The sequence below is a fragment of the Dermacentor albipictus genome, chromosome 10, assembly GCF_038994185.2.
Source record: "Dermacentor albipictus isolate Rhodes 1998 colony chromosome 10, USDA_Dalb.pri_finalv2, whole genome shotgun sequence".
Lineage (NCBI taxonomy): Eukaryota > Metazoa > Arthropoda > Arachnida > Ixodida > Ixodidae > Dermacentor > Dermacentor albipictus.
In genome coordinates this window covers 69,274,408-69,294,097 of record NC_091830.1, presented here as the reverse complement: position 1 = coordinate 69,294,097, position 19,690 = coordinate 69,274,408, and the positions used below count along the sequence as shown (strand labels likewise).

The 19,690-nt window shown below is 50.0% G+C and overlaps 1 protein-coding gene across 3 annotated transcripts in view; it reads right to left on the bottom strand.

Moving 5' to 3' along the window:
- Positions 1 to 19,690, bottom strand: part of MESR3 (misexpression suppressor of ras 3) — a 271,058-nt gene that overhangs the window by 52,284 nt on the left and 199,084 nt on the right. The window contains exon 1 of one of the 3 annotated variants that reach the window (XM_065428827.2): positions 3,051 to 3,248. The exons of the other annotated variants lie outside the window; for them this stretch is intronic. The gene's annotated coding sequence lies outside the window, so the exon portion shown is untranslated. Of the gene's footprint in view, positions 1 to 3,050; positions 3,249 to 19,690 lie in introns of those variants that run through there. 3 annotated transcript variants of the gene reach the window in all.

Below are 19,690 nucleotides of genomic sequence, written 5' to 3'. Positions count from 1 at the left end.
CACGAAGAGTCGATGGCTGCGACGACAAGCGTGTAGAGAGGGAACAAAAAAAAAATGCTTCCTGTTGCGACGCGGCGCAGCCGTCTTAGTGCGAACGTGTTTGCATTGCCAAACACTTCCTTCTCTAATTGAAAAACAGGCTCTGATGCAAACCAACGCGATCTGTTGACTTCGTCTGCGACTCGGTTATGATTTCTTTACGATTTCCTTATGCATCGACCGACGAGAAGTACCAGTGTGGACTTCAGGTTTCGTACGCTCTTCAAAAGACAAGTATTTTGTTAAGCTACCCCCTTGTACCGCTTTGTTTTGCTGTTAGTGAGTACCTGGAAAGACAAAACGACAGCGAAAACTGAGCCGCTATGTCCTTTCGATAACAATATTAAGTGATTATTTTTTCGTCAAATGAATTGGAATCAAGTCCTGCAGGAAAAAAATTCGAAGCAACAATGTTATCCAGTTCACTTTCTTAGAGAAATAAAGAAAAGAGTTAAAGGCTGTTGCATCTGGCACAACGGCAGCTAAAAACTCGCGTACCCTCATCATAGCCCAATGCGTGCGTTCCTATAGGCACAATGCCGATTAAACAAAGTGCAATGCGATAAAATACGCCTATACATAACGCACTAGAAAAACCTCGACGATTTGAAGGCTACGAAACGCGAGAAACACTACACCTCGACACCTCTAGGATTTTGGAAGAATTAAGCTTTGTTAGAAATGGCCTCACGTACACATCCTAGTGCCACTTTTTTGTCAAGTATACGCCGAGATCTGGGATCTGTTGGATCTAGCAAAGTGTTTGTCCAACAGGTTCCACCTGAAGATATATTTGCGAGCGATATCACATGAACGGCGAAAACAGTGCATTGCGAAACTGGCAGTGTAAGACATGACCAGAGACAGGCAGGTGAGTTTCGTAGCAGACGGCACGGATGACACATTTAATTCTATTTACCCCCCCCCCCACACACACACGTACAGACGCCCGCTTTGTTACAGTCTGCCAAGCCGAGCTCTGTTATCAGCTCGGTCATGGCCTGTACGTGGTGGTCATGAACTGGGTCTGCCAGCTTCGCCTGAAAGGTCGCAGGCCTATAAAGGTGGTTGCTTCCTAGGCCGAGTCATTTTCACGCTTTTTTTTTCTTGCTCTTCAGATTTAACTCTCTGAAACCCACCGGTGGAGAAGAGGAAACTGATGAGAAGAAAAGCACTGAAAGTGTCCCAGCCTGGGAAGCAACCAAATTTGGGACTTTATCACGCGCAAATATCCAAGTAGAATTAAACAAAAAAGACCACCACTTACGGCAAATGAGCTTCCGCATTGGTATAATGACGAAAGTTCCAACCAATTTTCCAGACTACAACGCCGCTCAGAAATCAGAGAAGTCTACATCCTTTCAATCTTCGCAACGTCTGTTAATGCACGAGTCAGCGAGCAACAAAGTAACACTGAGAGAAAAAAAAAATCTAGCGAGCGACCCTGCGCGCTTCGCCGAGAGCCACAGAAAAAGTACCGTTAAAAAAGAAAAGAGCTAGAACGAAGCGAAACAAAAAAAGCGTAAAATGCGCACACGCTAATTACATCGTTGCGGAAAGCACTCTCCCTGTTCAACGTCGACTTCGTTTCGTCTGCCACCGAAACCCGGAAGAAAACGAGAACCACGCCAAGTGCCCGGATGAAGCAGGCAAAGAGCTCGAGTTTTGCGCCGGCTTTCTCACGCTGTGCGCGATACGTCATGCGGCGAGAAATAATGGACGCCCCGCGCACACCGCGCCGGTACAGCACGTGGGGGAACGCGGACGCGTTAGCGGGAGCTTCCGCCCTCGAAGTTGCGACTACAGGCGAAACACCACTGCTGCTTTGTGAAAAAAACTACAAAGATAAGCGAGAGCAACTTGCTGTTTGGCAGTAATAAACCCTCGTCACAACGACTGCTGCTTTGTGAAAAAACTAAAAAAATAAGCGAGAGAAACTTGCTCTTTGGCCTTAATAAACCCCCGTCACAACACTGGAGGACATGAATATCGTAAGGTTTAAGTTTCATTAGATTCGAATGACACTGGCACATCTAAAATGGCATTAATTGAACGCTACACATGTCTTCCATCCAAATTTACCCCAGACATACAGTAAAACAGGACAACGACCCTTTGTCGTCTAAGGAGGAGGCATCTGTTAATGAAGAACAAAAAAAAAAAAAGAAAACAGCTGTACTACAGGCTGTCACAAAAACTCGGCCACGTCGCATACGTGCAGTTTTGCTTCGTACACTTCACTCCGTACACCTCGCGATTTGGGACACGACTTAAGAGTCCCGAGCTGGTGATTGGTTGTTGCAGAAACCTTTACGAAACGATTTCAATAGATCACGGTGTGCCGGTAAGACATACGTTGTCCCAGCAAAGCAATTGGTAGCAGTCTAAGACACGGATGACGTTTAGCCTTCGTGATAAACGGGGCTCCCTGTCGTCATCAATCAGTATCATAATAATCGGCAGCAGTGTTATTACGTAATACCGCAGAACGAAGGGGTCTCCCACTGTTACACTCATGTCCCGGGTGTTGGCCCTCCCCTCTGCTGTGCTATCTCGTGGTCCACCCTGTTCTGTAAACGCTCCCTACACTATCGATTTGTCCTACTTTTCAACACTTGTATACCAGTCAGGTGTGCCCTAAACAAAACTGCAGGAATACGTGGGCGCAAACATAATGACATTTCCTTTTTTTTGCTTAAAAGAATATCATCGGAGTCAACAGAGTGGCAGGAAAGTTAGGACAATTCCAGTGCTAGAGACATGCAAAATCACTAGTTTCGACACTCGAAATATGTCCAAACTAGCCATTCTGCGTAAAATACATATCGCAAGTCACGTTTTGAGTTAATGCTTGGAACCGTTCTCCTATTTCCTTCTCGCATGCCGTACGGCTGCTCCCGAAAGCAGCGTGCCACAGCCCGGCCTGTCACGCACATGTGCTCACACCGAATGCGCCTCTGCGTGTTTGTAAGAGGACACACACACACACACAGTAGTGCGAGGCTACGTACTTTGATTGGCATGGACAGCAACCGGTGGTGACGGAGTACAGTACACCTGAGGGCCGAACGAATCGTGGACAGCGGGGCAAGCATTGCCGCATGGGCGCCACGATGCTCCGGCAGAGTGGACACGGACCGCCGGTCCGGACGCGCGTCTGCGTTCTCACGCGCCTGGCAGTGTTCCCGCGCAAGTGCGTACTGTACGCCCCCTCTCCCCCTTCCCCCCCCACCGCCACACCTCGGATTACCGCCAGGAGAAAAGAGCGGCGCCGTCAACGGACAACGACGGCGCCCGGAGAAAGAAAGCAAGGTGCGGCGAGCACACGAGCGTTCGTCGCGGTTATACACGAGTCAAACGGAGTGGGCGCCGTTCCACCCGCACAACTGAGGAAGACGAAAATCACGTCGTTCCGTGGCGAAACATGGGCGTGCCGCTTGTAGGGGGGTGGTTGATAGTGGGCAGCGGTGTATGTGTACTAAAAGAACAACCTGCGCGTGACGTCACGGATGCTATACATGTAGCCCCCGTTCGGTGTTTCGGCAGTTCAGATAGCGGCTGTTAAGGTACCACAAATCCTTTGATACGGCGGTCTTGGTGACGCCAGGGCAAGCCCCCGGCAAAGTTCCGTAGACATATTGCTTGAAAACCGCACAACAGCGCAGTAGGCGAAGCGTTGGTTCATGGGATTTTCAAGTCCGAAGCAGCGTAGGGCTATGAGAGACGCCTCGGTGGAATGTTCTGGGTTATTTTTTTTTTATTTATTTTTAACCCACCGGGGATTCTATAGCGTGAACGCAAATCTCTCTGTACGGGGGTCCTGGCACTGCCCCGCCTTCAGAATGCACAGCCACCACTGCAAGGAATCGAACCCGAAACCTGCGCTCAGCAACACGGTCGCGTGTGGCCGCTGAAACAGAACTACACTTATTCAGCGTAGGAATCAGCGGCGCCCAAATGCTCATGTCTTATTAAAGACAGTGGAGGTCCAGCCCTACAGGTGTCGTAAAAGCAGAAAGCTTCAGTAGCATCGCATGTCGTATATAAAGGCGACGAACACTGTGTAGCTGGAGCCTGCCGATCCTTCGGCACCGCCGCTTTTCTTCAACACGGGTGCCTAGTATCGAAGCGCACTGACGTTCACAGCAGCACGGTACATCACCGCGCCTGTGCGTCACCAAACTCTCTTCGTGATGCCTGTCCAAACAAAGGTTGTGTTGTGTAGTGTTGTGAAGAGAGCAGCGCCACCCCGTTTGTGTCGATGCGCATATGGACGCCGACACCACACCAATCCGCTCGCGGCGTGCCCCGAACACAAATGCACGTCTCCGCGTTGCCTATCAATTGCACCGCCCGAAACCCGATAGGCGGCAACCGACACAGACGGCGGCTAAAGACGGCAACGAGAGGAAAAAAACAAGGGTGCCGCCACTGCCACAACGTCCTGACGTCACTTCCGGAACAAAAGCAACAGAAGCAGACGAACAGGACGCCGTCGTGCAACAGACGCGCGGATCCTCGGGTCGCCTCTGGCGCGTGGTACTCTGTCCGTTCAGAGGCCCCGAAACGCATTGCCACATATTAATCAATAGAGATATTTAGAATTGGGGAATCAAAACTCCAAATACCCAAGCCACATTGGGTAGGCTGCTCTTGGGGCTAGAGGAGCAGCAAAGTTTGAGAACTGCGTAAAATGCGCACACCGTGGGTCGAGCGCTCGGGAGGCCGGAGTGGGGACAGTAAAAATGTGCTTAAAAGTAAAAAAAAAAGAGAAGTTTTTCATACAAGTGGAAACGAGCAGAATGCATTTTTGCACTAAAAGGGCAAACAATAAGATGTGGCAGTACTACGAATTAAACATGCTGTTTTAACCCAAGACGGCTTGTGCACTTACGCTGTAGCTTTCGATTTTTCGGCCTTGGGTGAACGCGAACGCCATGAACCCAAAGATTGGCTTGGGTGTCACAGCGCATGCGCACTTGCGGTCTCCAATTTTCTTGGGTCCTCAAGCAGCTTGGGTCCCCAATTCTAAAGCTCTAATCTGGAAACTCGAGCATCCTGCTTACACACAGAGGGAGGACCAGGTCCAGACGTTTCCTTCCTCCCGAGTGAAGTCGATCGCTGCTGCCGTCAGAACGACGATCATGGCGGAGCGTCACACAAATGTCACGCGCCGAAGAGGCGGAATCAGCTAGAGTTCATCGCACGAAGGTCAAGTCAATTCGATTCCTATCTTCTTCCTACACCGGAGATGCACTCCGTCGTTGGCTCGCCAGTGCAAGATGGCGAAATGTGCACATGGCAGGTCGTTAAGCGTTGCAGAACCGCTTCACGGCGTTCCATGAACTTGCAGCAAAGTTAACGCAAACTACTGCTTCGGTGAGAGCGTGGAACTTCCACTTGAAGTGGCTCTAAATGTAATGAAGTTCTGGATAAATAGAGGTAACTTTTCCTAATCTCAATGGACTCATAGCCGTTGGCGTAATCCTGTTGCGCCCTGTCAGTAGACCCTCTCCTTTCTTTCTTTCTTTTTTTTTATTGCGATAAAGACTTGCCCTTAAGGCATAATTCTTGGAGCGTATATGTGTATTATGTGTGTGCTGTGAGGCCTGTGTTGTGTATGAATTGAAGCAGTGTTTTGTGGAATCTGTTGTCATGTATCCAGCGGTCATAGCTGGTTGTCACACTGTAGCGGAGGCCGGCTTGCAGTAGGAGACGCGAGCGTTCCGATTGTAAACCCGTACATGTCCATATTAGGTGGTATACATCTGCTTCCACCTTCCTCCTTTTTGTTCGTGTTATTTGGCAACTATTACTGCGTGCTGAATTTCGCAGTCACTAAAACCACAGACATGCAACAGCGCATCGTCTCGTACACTGTACTGCGTGCCTTTGAAAACAGGCTTGCATTTTTTTTTTCCGGCGGCATCTGTATGCATCACAGAGACAACCACATTTTTACTGCGCTCTCAGTTGCCTCGTGATCCACATTGTAGCAAGGGGCACGGATTTTAGAGCTCTGCAGACTCAAGAAAAGAAATTAAATTATGGGGTTTTACGTGCCAAAACGACGATCTGGTTACGAGGCACTCCGTAGAGGGGGGACTCCGGAAATTTGGGCCACCTGAGGCTCTTTAACGTGCGCCCAAATCTAAGTACACACGGGTGTTCTCGCATTTCGCGCCTATCGAAATGCGGCCGCCATGCTCACTCAACTACTGACACCATGCGTGGGCCACAAAACTCGTAAAATTGGAGATGGAGCCTAAACCTGCTGAGCGTAACACAATATCAGCCATCGTGTAACGGTTGCACTCGGTATACGGTTTGAGGGTCAAGAAATAGTTTTGAGTGGGAACAAAACCACCAATGCCATCGAGACGATGTAGCAACGTTCGCGTGAGATGCTACGTATACGACGGCACTCGGCGTTTTTTTGGGTGCGTGCACAGCAAAACAGCAACGAGGACGACACAAGCGCGAGCTGCACCAGCCTGGTTTTGCGGTAAACCCGTTCCCGTCAGTTCACATCGTCTCCTCTCAATGGGAAGGCGTGCTGCCGACACGCGGGGCCAGATGGGAAGAACACCGTCACGCGATTTCGCGAGGAACGCCAACGGGAGCGAGCATGGAGGGAGGCGCACCCGTAAATGTCGGGGGGAGGTGAGTGCGCTGCAGCGTGTTTTTGGATGCGCACCGATAAAGGCGCCGCTCGCCTCGAATCGAGTTTACAGGGCGTCGATTTGGCGGCGGTATTGGGGCGGTGACCACCAGGCCTTGCGGAGCGCGCTCGGAAAGTGACGAGCAGCCTACACCGATAAACGAAAGAAAAAAAAATGAAGAAAATTTTACAGCGTCATTTAACGGAAAATCTTCAGTGACATCCAAAACAACTGTTCGCAGTCCAGAAATTCGAGTGTCAGTGCATCAGCTGCTCGATCTCAAGTGTACGCCTCAGGCAATTCGGTTCATGCCCCGTAAGCTGACACTCCGGTGCCACATTTCAACAAGAAAAAAAAATGAAAATAGAAGCCTTTTGTGTCTGCTTGGTGAGCAACGCATGTATCAAGAGTTCGAAGAAGCCCTGCATACAAATGGCCGGACAATAAATTCACGACTTCCGAGTTTCCATACACTTGTGTTGCCTCCACCATACAGACGTCCTAACTATGCTGCGTAGACCTTTCGAGTGACGCACCGCGAAGCAAGCAGTGCGAAGTTCGTCGCCGTGTCATGTAGATACAGAGAGCAAAGCGACACAGGCGGCACGCATGTTCACGTGACGGACCTTCTGGACAGGTATACAGACACATCTATTCCGAGTTGCGCGTCCTGTACTGTGCACATGATGGAGTTAGACTTGCATCGCCATCCGTGGACGCGCCCCGAGAGGCAAGGAGTCCGCCTGCGTCACCTTCGGTGTGTAGGGGGCTGCAACCCAAACCGGCCGCCAGCTAGAACTGCATTTCCGCACGAACCACATTGTAATTTTTCTTCAACTTTAGTCTATACATTGACAAAATATTATTTGAAAACTCTGTTTTTGTTAATTTTGCACTAAACAGGTTGATTATTAGAACAGAAAGCGAAGCTGAAAGTTGCATTATATTAAATTTTCTGCGGAAACAGCAGCGCCGCACGTCAGTGTGACGTTACAAATTTCATGTCGTATGTGGGTCACTGTGGCTTAGTAAATGCTCAAGCTTGCCAAGTTGAGTCACCGAATGAATTAGAATACAATGCAGTTTCTCTACCGCGAAAGAACATAGCCCGAAAGGACGTCCTGAAAATCCAGGACCTCCCGGCAATGTGGTGCCGAAACTTCCAAGGCGGCGTCACCACTAGTCCTTCGTACTAGCGTCTTTTCTGGCTTACACCGAGCCTCATCTCACGATAAGAGTGCCCTTTTGGCATTGTAGAACAGTAATTTGCTGATAAAGCTGACATAACTTTTCTTTACGGTCCCTTTACGCGGAAGACAGAGCTTCACAATTACTTGTGGCCAAATTTTTAACGCCGAAGGGCAATAACATTTAAACGAACAAGCTGAAGCGACCGCTTCTCTCGCTACCCGGCACGCAGTTCAAACGCTTTATAGGGCCGCAGTGGAGATCGACCTTCTCCTCCCATCTTTCTGTCATCCACTATAGGCCGCCCGCAAAAGAGCGCAGATTTCCGCAAGTGCGTCGCCTTTGCCATCGCCCTGTCGCCGTTTACCGTCACGTGACACCTGGCCGAGGCGCAGCGCTCACAGGAAAGCTAGGGTGGCTTCCTACGCCCGCCAGTTTAAAGGGACACTAAAGTGAAAAATGATTTCTTCTGCATCAGTAAATTACCGTTCTACCAACACCAAAAACACCCCTCTTACAACGATAAGACGTTTGGTAAGCCCGAAAAAGCGCAAGAACGAAATACGGGTGGCGACGCCTACTTTAGTTCCCGCACCTGGGATCTTCTAGGGCCTACTAATTATATATAGCGGTACAGATTGACTACATTGTGTTCTAAAGGAACCAAATATTCAACGTGGCAAGTTTCGGGAACCTTTATTCAGCCAACGCGGCCCAAATGCGAAAACATGCTTTGAAATCCCTGACGTCACGCTGACGTACCGGCGCTGGGGTTTCGGCGCGAAATTCAAATACTGATACTTGGACCTTCATTTTTTTTTTCATCTAATAATCAAACTATTTTTTTTATATGATTGCCTGCAGGGTTCTCAAACAGTTCTTCATTGGTCTAAACTAATTTATTGTTTCGCTTTAGTGTCCCTTTAAGCACTGCTCCAGGCGCACGCGCGCAGGCCCTCAAAGGCTGGTCGAATGAACGGACACCGCGTGATGCGCCGAATTAGACGATGCAAACAAACATATGCACACACTCCGAGGTAATGTTACGTGCAGTGCGCCCCAATCGACGAGTGTAGACAGAATTGATACACAGGTTCATCGAGGAGAGGGTCGCTGGACTGCACAGAATACGGCAACAGCACCGATGAAGTCAGTGCTGCGTCGGTGCAAGGACAGGGCGGATAGAGAACAACAGTGAAGCGCGGACAAGCAAGCGAAGCAAAAAGCAAACCAAGGCCGGACGCTTATTTATGGCGTGCGCGGCGCTAAGGCACCCCCCTCTTCCGCGATAACAACCCGTTCTGCATAATTCCGCAGTTTCGTTATTTCCATCTCGGGTGCGGGGCAACCTGCAGCACTGCTGGCAGGTGCATTTCAACTAACTGCGTATGCTAATCGCGTTAGAGTAGACAGCCGTATAGAATAGGGAGTATAGTAGAGAGCCAATAGAACAGCCAGGGAGATGATACAAGGTATGTCAGAGTGATACTTCCTAAAGAAAGCAGTGCAAAGTCTTGCCGTTGAATACGGTGACTGGACCCTGCGTCAAGAGAGATGCCAGGCGAGCGGCTCATTCACCGCAGGGTATATTTATGTAGCTAGTTAGCCAGTTGCTTAGTTAGTAACACGAGTGCTCTTTAGATTAGTGCCAGCACGTGACTCGACAGAAGAAGACCGTTTCAACGAGCCAGTGTCAGCTGAAACCAAGCGAATGGCTAGTGCGAATTCGTAAAGGTATTCCTATTTCACACTGCACGGTGGTGGCACCGATTATTTCCAACACATTCACCCCATCGCAATAAGGATGCCGTCTTTGGCCGGCTGGGAAAGACAGCGTCGTGCCTATAGCTCGGTCTGTGCTGCGCTATGGCCCGGATTAGATCGAACCGAACCCGAGAGCTTTGCTGAGCACGAGGTCGCGGGATCGAATCCCGGCCCCGGCGGCCGCATTTCGATGGGGGCGAAATGCGGAAACACCCGCGTACTTAGATTGTTAGGTGCACGTTAAAGAACCCCAGGCGGTCGAAATTTCCGGAGTCCCCCACTACGGCGTGCCTCATTATCAGAAAGTGGTTTTAATTGGCACGTGAAACCCCATAATTTAACTTTCTGAACCCGACAGCTTCAGCTAAGAAGCAGAACATGCAACTGAGCAGATGCGGCAATCGCAGTGTCAAAACAAGGCGAGAATGAAGGCAACATGGCAATGCGAATGAAACAAGTCAAGCAAAATAGGAAATGCTGTGGGCGAACGGAAGGAGAAAGAGGTATGCACATTTGGAATAGATGGAGCAGATGTAGGAGCAAAAGGTTTGTTTAGATTTTTTTTTTTAGACTAACTGGAAAGAACGGAGGGAAAAAAGTATGCTCGACATTTTGCCTAATTGCCAAGCAGGCTGCATCTTAAGGCGATGGCCTTTATATATGTAGTCCGGCTCGAGAACTACCTAGATTTATAGTAGAGATCCTTTAATCAGCACCCCTCCTGGGCGAAGATATGGAAGAAACGGCAGTCTTTTAGTACTTCCCTCTCCTAAGTCTTTTAGTACTTCCCTCTCCTAAGCGGTTACATCTATCTTATCAAGAGAAGAAAAAAAAAGAAGAGCTATCTATAAGCCAGCTCCCTCCAAGATTCGAAGCGTTCAACGCTGCGTAGTACGTTACTTTGGCTTGTACGAATAAACGGGTTAATTTCTTTTTACACTAGCGTTTATCCCGTGTCGCAAGAAATCCGGCGTGGGCGTCCAGCGTCAGGCGGCCTTTTCACAAAACGATTTTCGAGAGACCAAAATCCAGGCCCTCCATGTGAGGCAAGAAATTTACTGAACTAATTTAATTTCTCAAGCTACGCGGAAAAATCGTAAACTACGACTTGCACACAAACCTACAGACATCATAGCTTACGTATTGCAATTTGACTATACGAGAAAACATAACTTTGTTTACGCGAAAACTCAAAGAAATTTCTTCACACACACAGACCGGCCGCGGCGTCTGCCATTCGCGTGCGCCGGCGCGACGGGTGTCTCGGGGGGCCACGGACCGGCGCGCCCGCGGTTCCTCGCAATGCCTCCAGCTGGCGCTCGCCTCCGTCGCACCGCGGCCCACGCAAGTGGCCGCGTTTCTACTACACAGCCCGCCTTCGTGCATAGAGTTCGCGGCCAGCGTTTCCCGGTAAACATTACGGTTACACGCGCTCCAGTTGCCGGGAAGCGTGAGAAGTCAGAGATATTTGAATGCTATCGCGTTCTACTCTCAAAGGCGTAGCTCAAGCGTCCTCCAAATTTTTCTTTGCCACCAAATCTAGACAATGTCGAGTGGACTAGTTGACCGACTTTCAGGTCTAAGTGAAATTCGTACGTTTTCGTATTAATGATAACGTACCAACTCGCCCAACAACAACAAAAAACATAATATTCCTGCGGTACACAGACTACAATGAGAGTAAATAACTTGCGTTAGTGCATGTGTGATAGCGCATGTGTGATAGTGCGTGTACAGGCACGTGCGTACTTCATTTTTATCTCACACCCCCTTTTGTTGCGTCCCTCACAATCTCACCTGGAGTAGCAATGCTAGACGTGTCGCTAGGCTAACCCTCCAGCTATCTTCAAACTTAATCTCTCTCTCTCTCTCTCTCTCCCTCTCTCTCTCAGCCAACGACTTCACTCACATTAACGTGAACTCAGCCTGAGGCTCAGAAGGGTTTGGGCGCGAGCTAGTTGGTACGGATCATTCATATTTAAAACAGCGCCTGTTGCAAATTGTATATATTTGCGCAGGCTACAATAAAGGTGTTGTTGGCAGTCGGCGCTCGTCTTGTGTCCTCCCTTGTCCGTGTTTTTGGCGCTGTTGTATGAATCAGCCTGAGGGTCCTTCTCACCTGCAAGACGAAAAACAGCGGCAGAGGTATATATACCGTTACGGAGCCAGCTCGAATCTTGCTTGTTTGCCCTACATAAACGGCGGTAAATCGGCGCAGGCAACCTGGATACAGTATCTTATTGTCGCGGGATTGTATAGGCGATCAAACGCGACGAAAAAAAAAAAAAGACGCTGCGTTACACTGTACCTGCCTTCGTCGCAGTTTCCTTATCTCCGGTTCCTCTCGACTTTCCTCTTCCTTTCGCGTCACCCGGGGCGATTTCTCGGACGCCGAACGTTCGTTTTTGTGCAGGCTGCGTCACGACGATGTAGTACAAGAGGACGTACTACGCAAAAGGGCCAGCCGGCCGCGGCGACGATTATCGTGAAGAGAGAGAGAGAGAGAAACAACTTTACTGCTCCATTATGAACTGAAACGCGTTAAGCGTCTGATGGGGTGGCTCCCTCTTCGCGGGCTCCATATGCTTCCAGGGCCGCCTGGCCCCTGTGGATCAGTCGGAGCTGGTCTTCCAGGGCGGGGCTGGACAGCATGATCTCCCATCGCTCGGAAAGAGTGGGGATAGCAGGGGGGTTAGTTATGGGTATAGGTGGGGGGTGGTCTATGGAAAAATTGCACTCTCCTATGACGTGCCGAAGGGTGCCTAATGCATTGCAGTGAGGACATGTGTTCTTATATCTCTCTGGGTACATTTTGTTCTGGAGGCAGGGGTGGGGAAGGATCCTGCCTGGATTTGCCTGTATATTGTTTGTTCGGCTCTGGTCAAGGAGTGGTGGGGGTGCGGGAATGTCTTCCTGCCGTCCCTGTAATATTTGACTATATCTCTGTAATTTGTGATGGGTTGCCATCCCCTTGCCTCCTCCTCGTTGGCCCGGGAGTTTAGCGCTCGGGCCTGTTGATGAGCATATTCATTGCCCTCAACTAAGGAGTGAGCCGGGACCCAAACTAATTCGATTGCTTGTTTAGGAGGCGTAGCTTTACCAAGAATTTTTAGTGCCCCAAGGGACACCCAGACAGATCTGTAGTTCTTGTATGCAGCTTGTGAGTCCGTGACGATCTTGGTGACGTTTGGTTGCAGGAGTGCGAGAGCTATCGCTGCTTCTTCTGCTTCCTCCGAAGACGGAGTGTAGATTGATGCGCAGGTGACCAGCTTTTCCAGCCCGGTGACCACGACTGTTGCCCTCGTGGAGCGTTTCGATAGAGAGGCGTCTGTATATAAAACAGTGTCGTCTTCCTCCAGGGTCCTGGAGATGGCTCTTGCGCGGGCGTCGCGTCGTCCGGCATGCCTTGTGGGGTTCATGTTGCGTGGTAGTGGTTTGCATTCCAACTTCTCACTCAACTTTTCGGGTAATTGGTCGTGGCGGGTGTAGTGCGATTCTTGCCATCCTAGCTTGCGGAGGACGCTTCTGCCCGCCTTGGTCTGGCTAAGGCGTACCCTTTGATTGGATAGGTGGGCTTCTACGAGCTCGGCTACTGTGTTGTGGACTCCCATTTGAAGTAATTTTGTCGTGGATGAATTTATGGGAATACCCAGGGCCTGCTTCGTGGCTTTCCTGATTATTGCGTCAAGTAGTAAGACGTCCTTCTTGAGGAGCTGCAGGTACGGCGCCGCGTAGACGATTCGTGATATAACAAAGGCCTCAACGAGGCGCAAGGTGTCCGATTCCTTCAGACCCCTCCGCCTGTTGGCCACTCGTCTGATCATGTTCAAGATTTGGTCTGACGTGAGCTTCATTTTTCTAATCATGGCTGTTGCCTTGCCGTCTGCCTGGATCAGGAGGCCCAGGATCCTGAGTTGTGGTACCGGGAGGATCCGGTTCCCTTCCAAAGTGATTTCTATATTTTCTGCTTGTGTACTTGATGCACGTGGTCTGACAATGGTCAGCTCCGATTTTTGAGGCGAACAGCAAAGGCCACATGTCTTCACATAGCTGTTGATCGTGTCAGCCGCTTTTTGGAGTGTGTTTTCTATCCAGCCATCCGACCCTGCCCTCGCAGTCCAGAGGGTGATGTCGTCGGCATATAATGCGTGGCCCAGACCATCTATTGATTCGAGAAGCTTGGGCAACGGCAGGAGAGCCATGTTAAATAAGAGGGGGGAAAGGACCGAACCTTGCGGCGTTCCTCGATCCCCCAGGTAGATCGGTTGGGATGTCTCCTCTCCTATTCTGATCCTTGCCGTTCGGTTACGAAGAAAGTCTCGGATGTAGTTGTAAGTGTTCACTCCACAACCGGTGTTGCGCAGGTTGCGGAGGACACTTTCATGTGTGACGTTATCAAAGGCCCCTGTGAGGTCTAGCGCTATTATCGCTCGCGGCGCCTGCTTCGTTGCTCGCTTAATTACCAGTTCGTTGAGTTGTACGAGAACATCCTGGGTGCCCAGGTGTTGCCTAAAGCCATACATTGTCTCTGGCATCTGATCGGTGGCATCAAGATGTCGCTGCAACCTCTTAAGTACCATACGTTCCATGACCTTCCCCACGCAGGACGTGAGGGATATCGGTCGCATGTTGTCGATGTGAGGTGTCTTCCCAGGCTTGGGTATGAAGCGGACTTCTGCCTCTTTCCATTCGTGTGGAAGATTGCCAGACTCCCAGACCCGGTTCATATACTCGAGCAGCTGTCTGCGGGCCTTGTGTTCGAGGTTGTTAAGTAACTTGTAGGTAATGGAATCGGGTCCCGGCGCGCTGCCCCTGTTGCTCTCGGAGATTGCTGAGATCAACTCGGTGTCAGTGAATGGCTTATCTAACGCTTCATTGGTAGGTCCTGCGTAGTCGGGAGGTGCGATATCACCCTTCTCCGTTTTCAGGTACTTGGCCTTCAGGTCGTTGATCAGTTTTTCGGCGCCCCCAGTATAGTTGTTGAGGGTGCGTGTGAGGCTTCGATTAGTGGCGCTCTTGCTGCCGAGAGGATCGATCAGGTGACGAAGGAGGCACCACGTCTTCCTGGTAGAAAGGGTGCCCTGCAGTCCATCACACACGCTCAGCCAGTTCTCTCTGCACAGCTTGGACGCGTATTCAGCTGCTTGCTTGTTGAGATCATGGATGCGTTTGCGAAGTTTCTTGTTGTGTCGTTGTTTCTTCCAGCGTCTGGTGAGGCTGTGTCGTGCTTCCCAAAGGTGGGCAAGCTTTGCGTCCACACAGGGTGTCTGCAGTGTGGTCGCAATTTTCTGGGTGTATTTGTCTACCAGCTCGAGTTGTTCCTTAGCCCATTCCCCATACGATTTGGTGCTGTTCGTGTCCTCGTCTTCATCGGCTGCTTGCCTTTTTCGAAGTTTGTCCCAGTCAGTTATCTTTGTTGTTCCCATTCGGGCCTTGAAGGCGGGCCCCCTGATCGTAATACTGAGGATATCGTGGTCCGACCCCAGGTTCGCTCCTGTGTTCTGCCACGATACGTCCAAGGTTCCACTCAGCAGGGTAAGGTCTGGAGTGGTGTCCCGGGTTGTACTTGTGCCCATGCGGGTGGGAGTGTCTGGTTCGTTGAGTAGGGCTAATGTGTGCTGATCCATGAGGTTCGCCAGCACCCTGCCTCTCTTGGAGCAAAATTTGTAACCCCATATTGTGTGAGGCGCATTGAAATCTCCTAATATCAATAGGGGTCGGCTGCCCGCCTCTCTCTTGCTGTCGAGTAATGTGCCATCTATGTCGATGTTCTTCTTGGAGGGCCGACAGTATGCGTTGAGTATAAAGATATTGTTTTTGCTTCCTATGCCTCTGCTGTGAATTTCCAAGAGAACGTGTTCACACCCTCTCTGAATGGTAATGTGCTGCGTTGCAGCTATGTTGCTTCGGACTAGGATGGCTGTGCTTTTCTCACTGGGATCGGTGTATGTGACGTACCCCGCGAGTTTTGGTCGCGAGTTCGTTTCTTGAATTGCAAGGATATCCGGTTTGTGTTCCGCATTATCTATGTATTGCTGTAATTCGCCTATTTTGTCTTTAATTCCTCGGCAGTTCCATTGGGCTAAGATCGTTGTATCTTCCGTCCTATTTTTACGCCTGGCCGCCATCTTGGCTCAGGTTGGTAGTCGTGAGACTACTCGCCATGCACGGTTTCCCATACGGGGCTCCCTTTTTAGCTTTTTGAGTGGTTAGTATAAGCTGGTTGACATTAGCTTCTAGCGCGTCGAATTTGGCCATCTTGGACGTTATCAGGCCGATTTGGCTGGCAAGCTGTGTGACCATCTCGGTGAGGGCTTCAATGGGCTTGGCCCACGCCGGTTCCTCAGACGGACTCGATTCAATTTTCTCTGCCTCCATTGCTGTTACCGGGGGCTCCGGTTGAGCGTCCCTCTTGGCAATTTTGCGTTTTGTGACATCCTCGCTGTTTTTCGATTTTTCTAATGCCTCCATGCGTGCAAGAAGCGCGCTGATTTGCTCATTTTGCTTAACTACAAGCGCTTTGAGTTGCATGCATTCCTCACAATCTTTCTTGGGAGTCTGGGGAAGGGGAGGGAAATCTTTGTTGCTAAGAGCGATAGGAGATCTAACTGCCCAGCCCACCTGTTTAGCGGCGTTCCTCGACGGTGTCTGGCTCCGGGTCTTCGACCTTGAGCGCGACTCCCGGCGGCGCCCGCTGCAGCTGCTGCCGGCCACGTCACACGGCGACGACGCTCTCGAGCCCGGCTTTGAGGCGCAGCTGCTGCTCCGCCCTCGTCCGCCTTCACAGGAAAGAGAGTGATTCCGGTACCCTGACGTAGCTGCTCCCTCCCGACGTGGCGGTTTGGAGGATTCTGCAGGCGTGTAGTTGGTATCTTTCCGCTCCCACCGGCGTTTCCGTACCACGTACGGGATCTTGAAGCGAGCTCTGCACACCTTGTCTGCGGTCAAATGTTCTCCTCCACAGAGGTCACACTTGGGGGTACACTTGTGCTGTTCATCGGGATTTCGAGCACCACATCCCCGGCAGATCCGGTCTGTTGGATCAGGGCAAACATCCATGCGGTGGCCCAGGCGACCGCACTGATAGCAGATATCTATCTGTTTTCTGTATAACGAGCATTTGGCGAGCACGCCCCCGTAACGAACGTAGTTCGGCACTTTGGGTCCATTGAAGGCGATCACCACAGACGTCGTGTTAGCGATGCGATTGGCCTCTACAGCAGTGGGATTATATTCGTTGACGATGTTCTCATTGATTTCTTGAACCGTGTCTCCGAGGGGGACGCCTCGTATGACTCCCTTGGTCATGCCATGGGGGGCCGATTCGTAGGCGCTGACCTCGTGCTCATTTCCTTGGACGACAATCTTGGTGACTGCAACATACCGGTTAGCATTTTCTCTTTTTGAAGTACTGATGACAACGATGTTTTGCTGGTAATTTGGGCATATCACGTCCCGGATCCATTCTTCTTTGGTGACTCCCGCCGCAGCGTAAATGGCCCGGCCAACTTCCATATGGCCGACCTTGCTGATATTCAGACCACCGCGTGGTCTCACCACGATCTTGGTATCGTCTCGGGGCAGTGCAGGCATGCGCGCTCTCTTGATTAACGTATCTTTGGCGTTCTCGGGTCTACGACCGGCACCGGAGGGTTTTGATTGAAGTGCATTGGGTAGACCTAGGTCTCGCTGACGTGGTCGGGACTTGCGTTCACCGGCGATGCGCCAGCCCAGGGTCCTGGTTACTTCTTCGGGGTGAATATCCTCCCCCTCTATTTCAACACTCATGGGAGTGGCCATGATGCAGGTAGAGTTCGGAATAATGTGCGTTCCAGCAGCGACCGCCCGTCGGCCGCGGCGGCTAGGCCAAGCTGTCGGCGGAGCAAGCCTAGGCTTAGCGACGACTCGCCTTGGGTGGGCACACAATCGTCCTTAAAGTCCCAAAAAATGGTCCCCTACCTTAAAGGCAGGTATCCTCGTGGTCCTGATGACGACACGGAACACGTGGTGCAAGAATTCTTGTAGCACAAGGTGATGATCCGGCACAGTCATCGAAAAACTGCGAAGCCGATGCGAAGCGCGTCCCACCGGTTATGCGCCTTCTTCTTCGGGTTATCGTTATCGTGAACGATAACCCGATTTGGCGCGTACGAGAAGCGGGACGCCGTGAGCCGACCTAGAGATGCACGAGAGAGCCCTCACTTGGGAAACGTTTTTTTTTTTTTTTCGTTGAACGTCTTTAACGAGTCAGTGCGGTTTGGTCCAAAAAAGGTTGCCAACACAGTAGGTCGAGGTGTACGAAAGTATACAGGTGAGACAGAGGATCAATTTAATGAGTTACGAGTTCAAGAAATATGCGTAACGTACTAGTTTGAGTGATCAGGATGAAAGTTGAGACAAAAATATACAAGAGAACAGAAACTGAAGAAAAAGAACAAAACAGCAAGCAACAGTGCCAAAAAAGTAGGCGCAAGAACACGCATTCGAAAGGATACAAGTAAAATGATTTAAAAGAAAGATGACAGCAGACAAGCAATTTTTGGTTTTTTTGTTTTGTTTTTTGTTGTTGTTCTTTGCTCATTTACTTCGACAGCAGCATCCTCCCACAGGCAAGACCAATCATCCCATTTCCGATGAGCCGAATCTTCCAAATAACTGGGCGTGTCGCCTTTCGTGCCAGAAACTATTGAACACTGTTACATTGGTTGTAAAGACGTCGTCTTTATTCTGGGAGTTCCTCCATAGAAATTGGCAGAATTATTTTGATATAAATTCTCACAGTATCCGATATCTTGTTCCGTGTGATGACGTGCTATTCGACTGTTTCCTTTTTTTTTTAATGCTGACAAGCCTGTATAGCGTATGGAAAAATCGTATGCAATAACGAAATACAGAAAACAATCGATCGTATTTTAACACCGCATTTCTCTCGTATGAATGCGCACTTGAAGGTCATTTACGATCAAAATGAATGTCAGCCGCATTGATGCATACTTTCTACTATAGGTGTTTGACCTCTCCTTCCAAGTTTTATGTCGTGTTTGAAGGTGCTGCTTTGTGTGACGCTCTCTGTATGTATTGCTCGTTGACCTGTCATTGGCTATGACCACCTGGTGCTCACAATATCGTAAACAGTTCCTGTATATACATAATTTCAATCATTGTGATAGATACAACGTAAAAAAATTCCCGATAGCTCAGTGGTTAGCGCGCTCTAGTCCCAAACGCACATTCCTTCTGTAGCAAGGCCTCGAATCCCAGTGAAGGAGGTTCACGTTGCGGCATGGTGACACGAGGAATGACGTGGTGGTCCGGTGACGACAAACGAGCACTTTACCGCTGTCGTATAGTGAAATTCAATGAGAAATATGCGAAGGGAGGACATTTTGACAGAACTTGCTTAAGCTCCGGGTCACTTACATCAAAAGATCCTTTTGTGCAGCACGGAATACAGGAGCCGAGTTCTCCTAAGGCCCAAAGGCAGAGGGCGTACGTAGGCAGGTATAACTTCAAGCCTCCTGTTGCAATTCGCAGGTCGCCACGGTCGAAGTATCTTGTATCTTCCGACTTGAAACGCGCGTCTTTGTGAAGACTATTTTCAGGAAGGAGAGAGGAAGATTAGAAAAATATATATATAGGCGGGAAAACAGAAAGGTTATCCATGCTGTCTAAATGCCGGCTAGCTACCAGGGGGGAAAGGGTTTCGAAAGAATGAAATTTCACAGCATGAGAACAGAAAAGCAAACACAGAGAGAAAACAAAGTTGAGCACACTAATACACAGCGCAAAGCGAAACACGTGCAACACCGGATGACGTGGCCGCACTAGGACTCAAGGGAGGCTCTGATTAGGTCTGCAGCCAAATCGTAGTAAAAAAAAAATGGCTGTGGCTTAGCTATAGGTTAAGCCCAGGATGCGAAGCGTACTAGCCTTTATTTTAGTTGTTGAACCACTGTTTAGCCTGGTGAACTGCTGTTGCTTGGCTATATTTGGTTCGGCTAGACGAAGAAACAACTCATGCAGGCGAGCGCACGAGC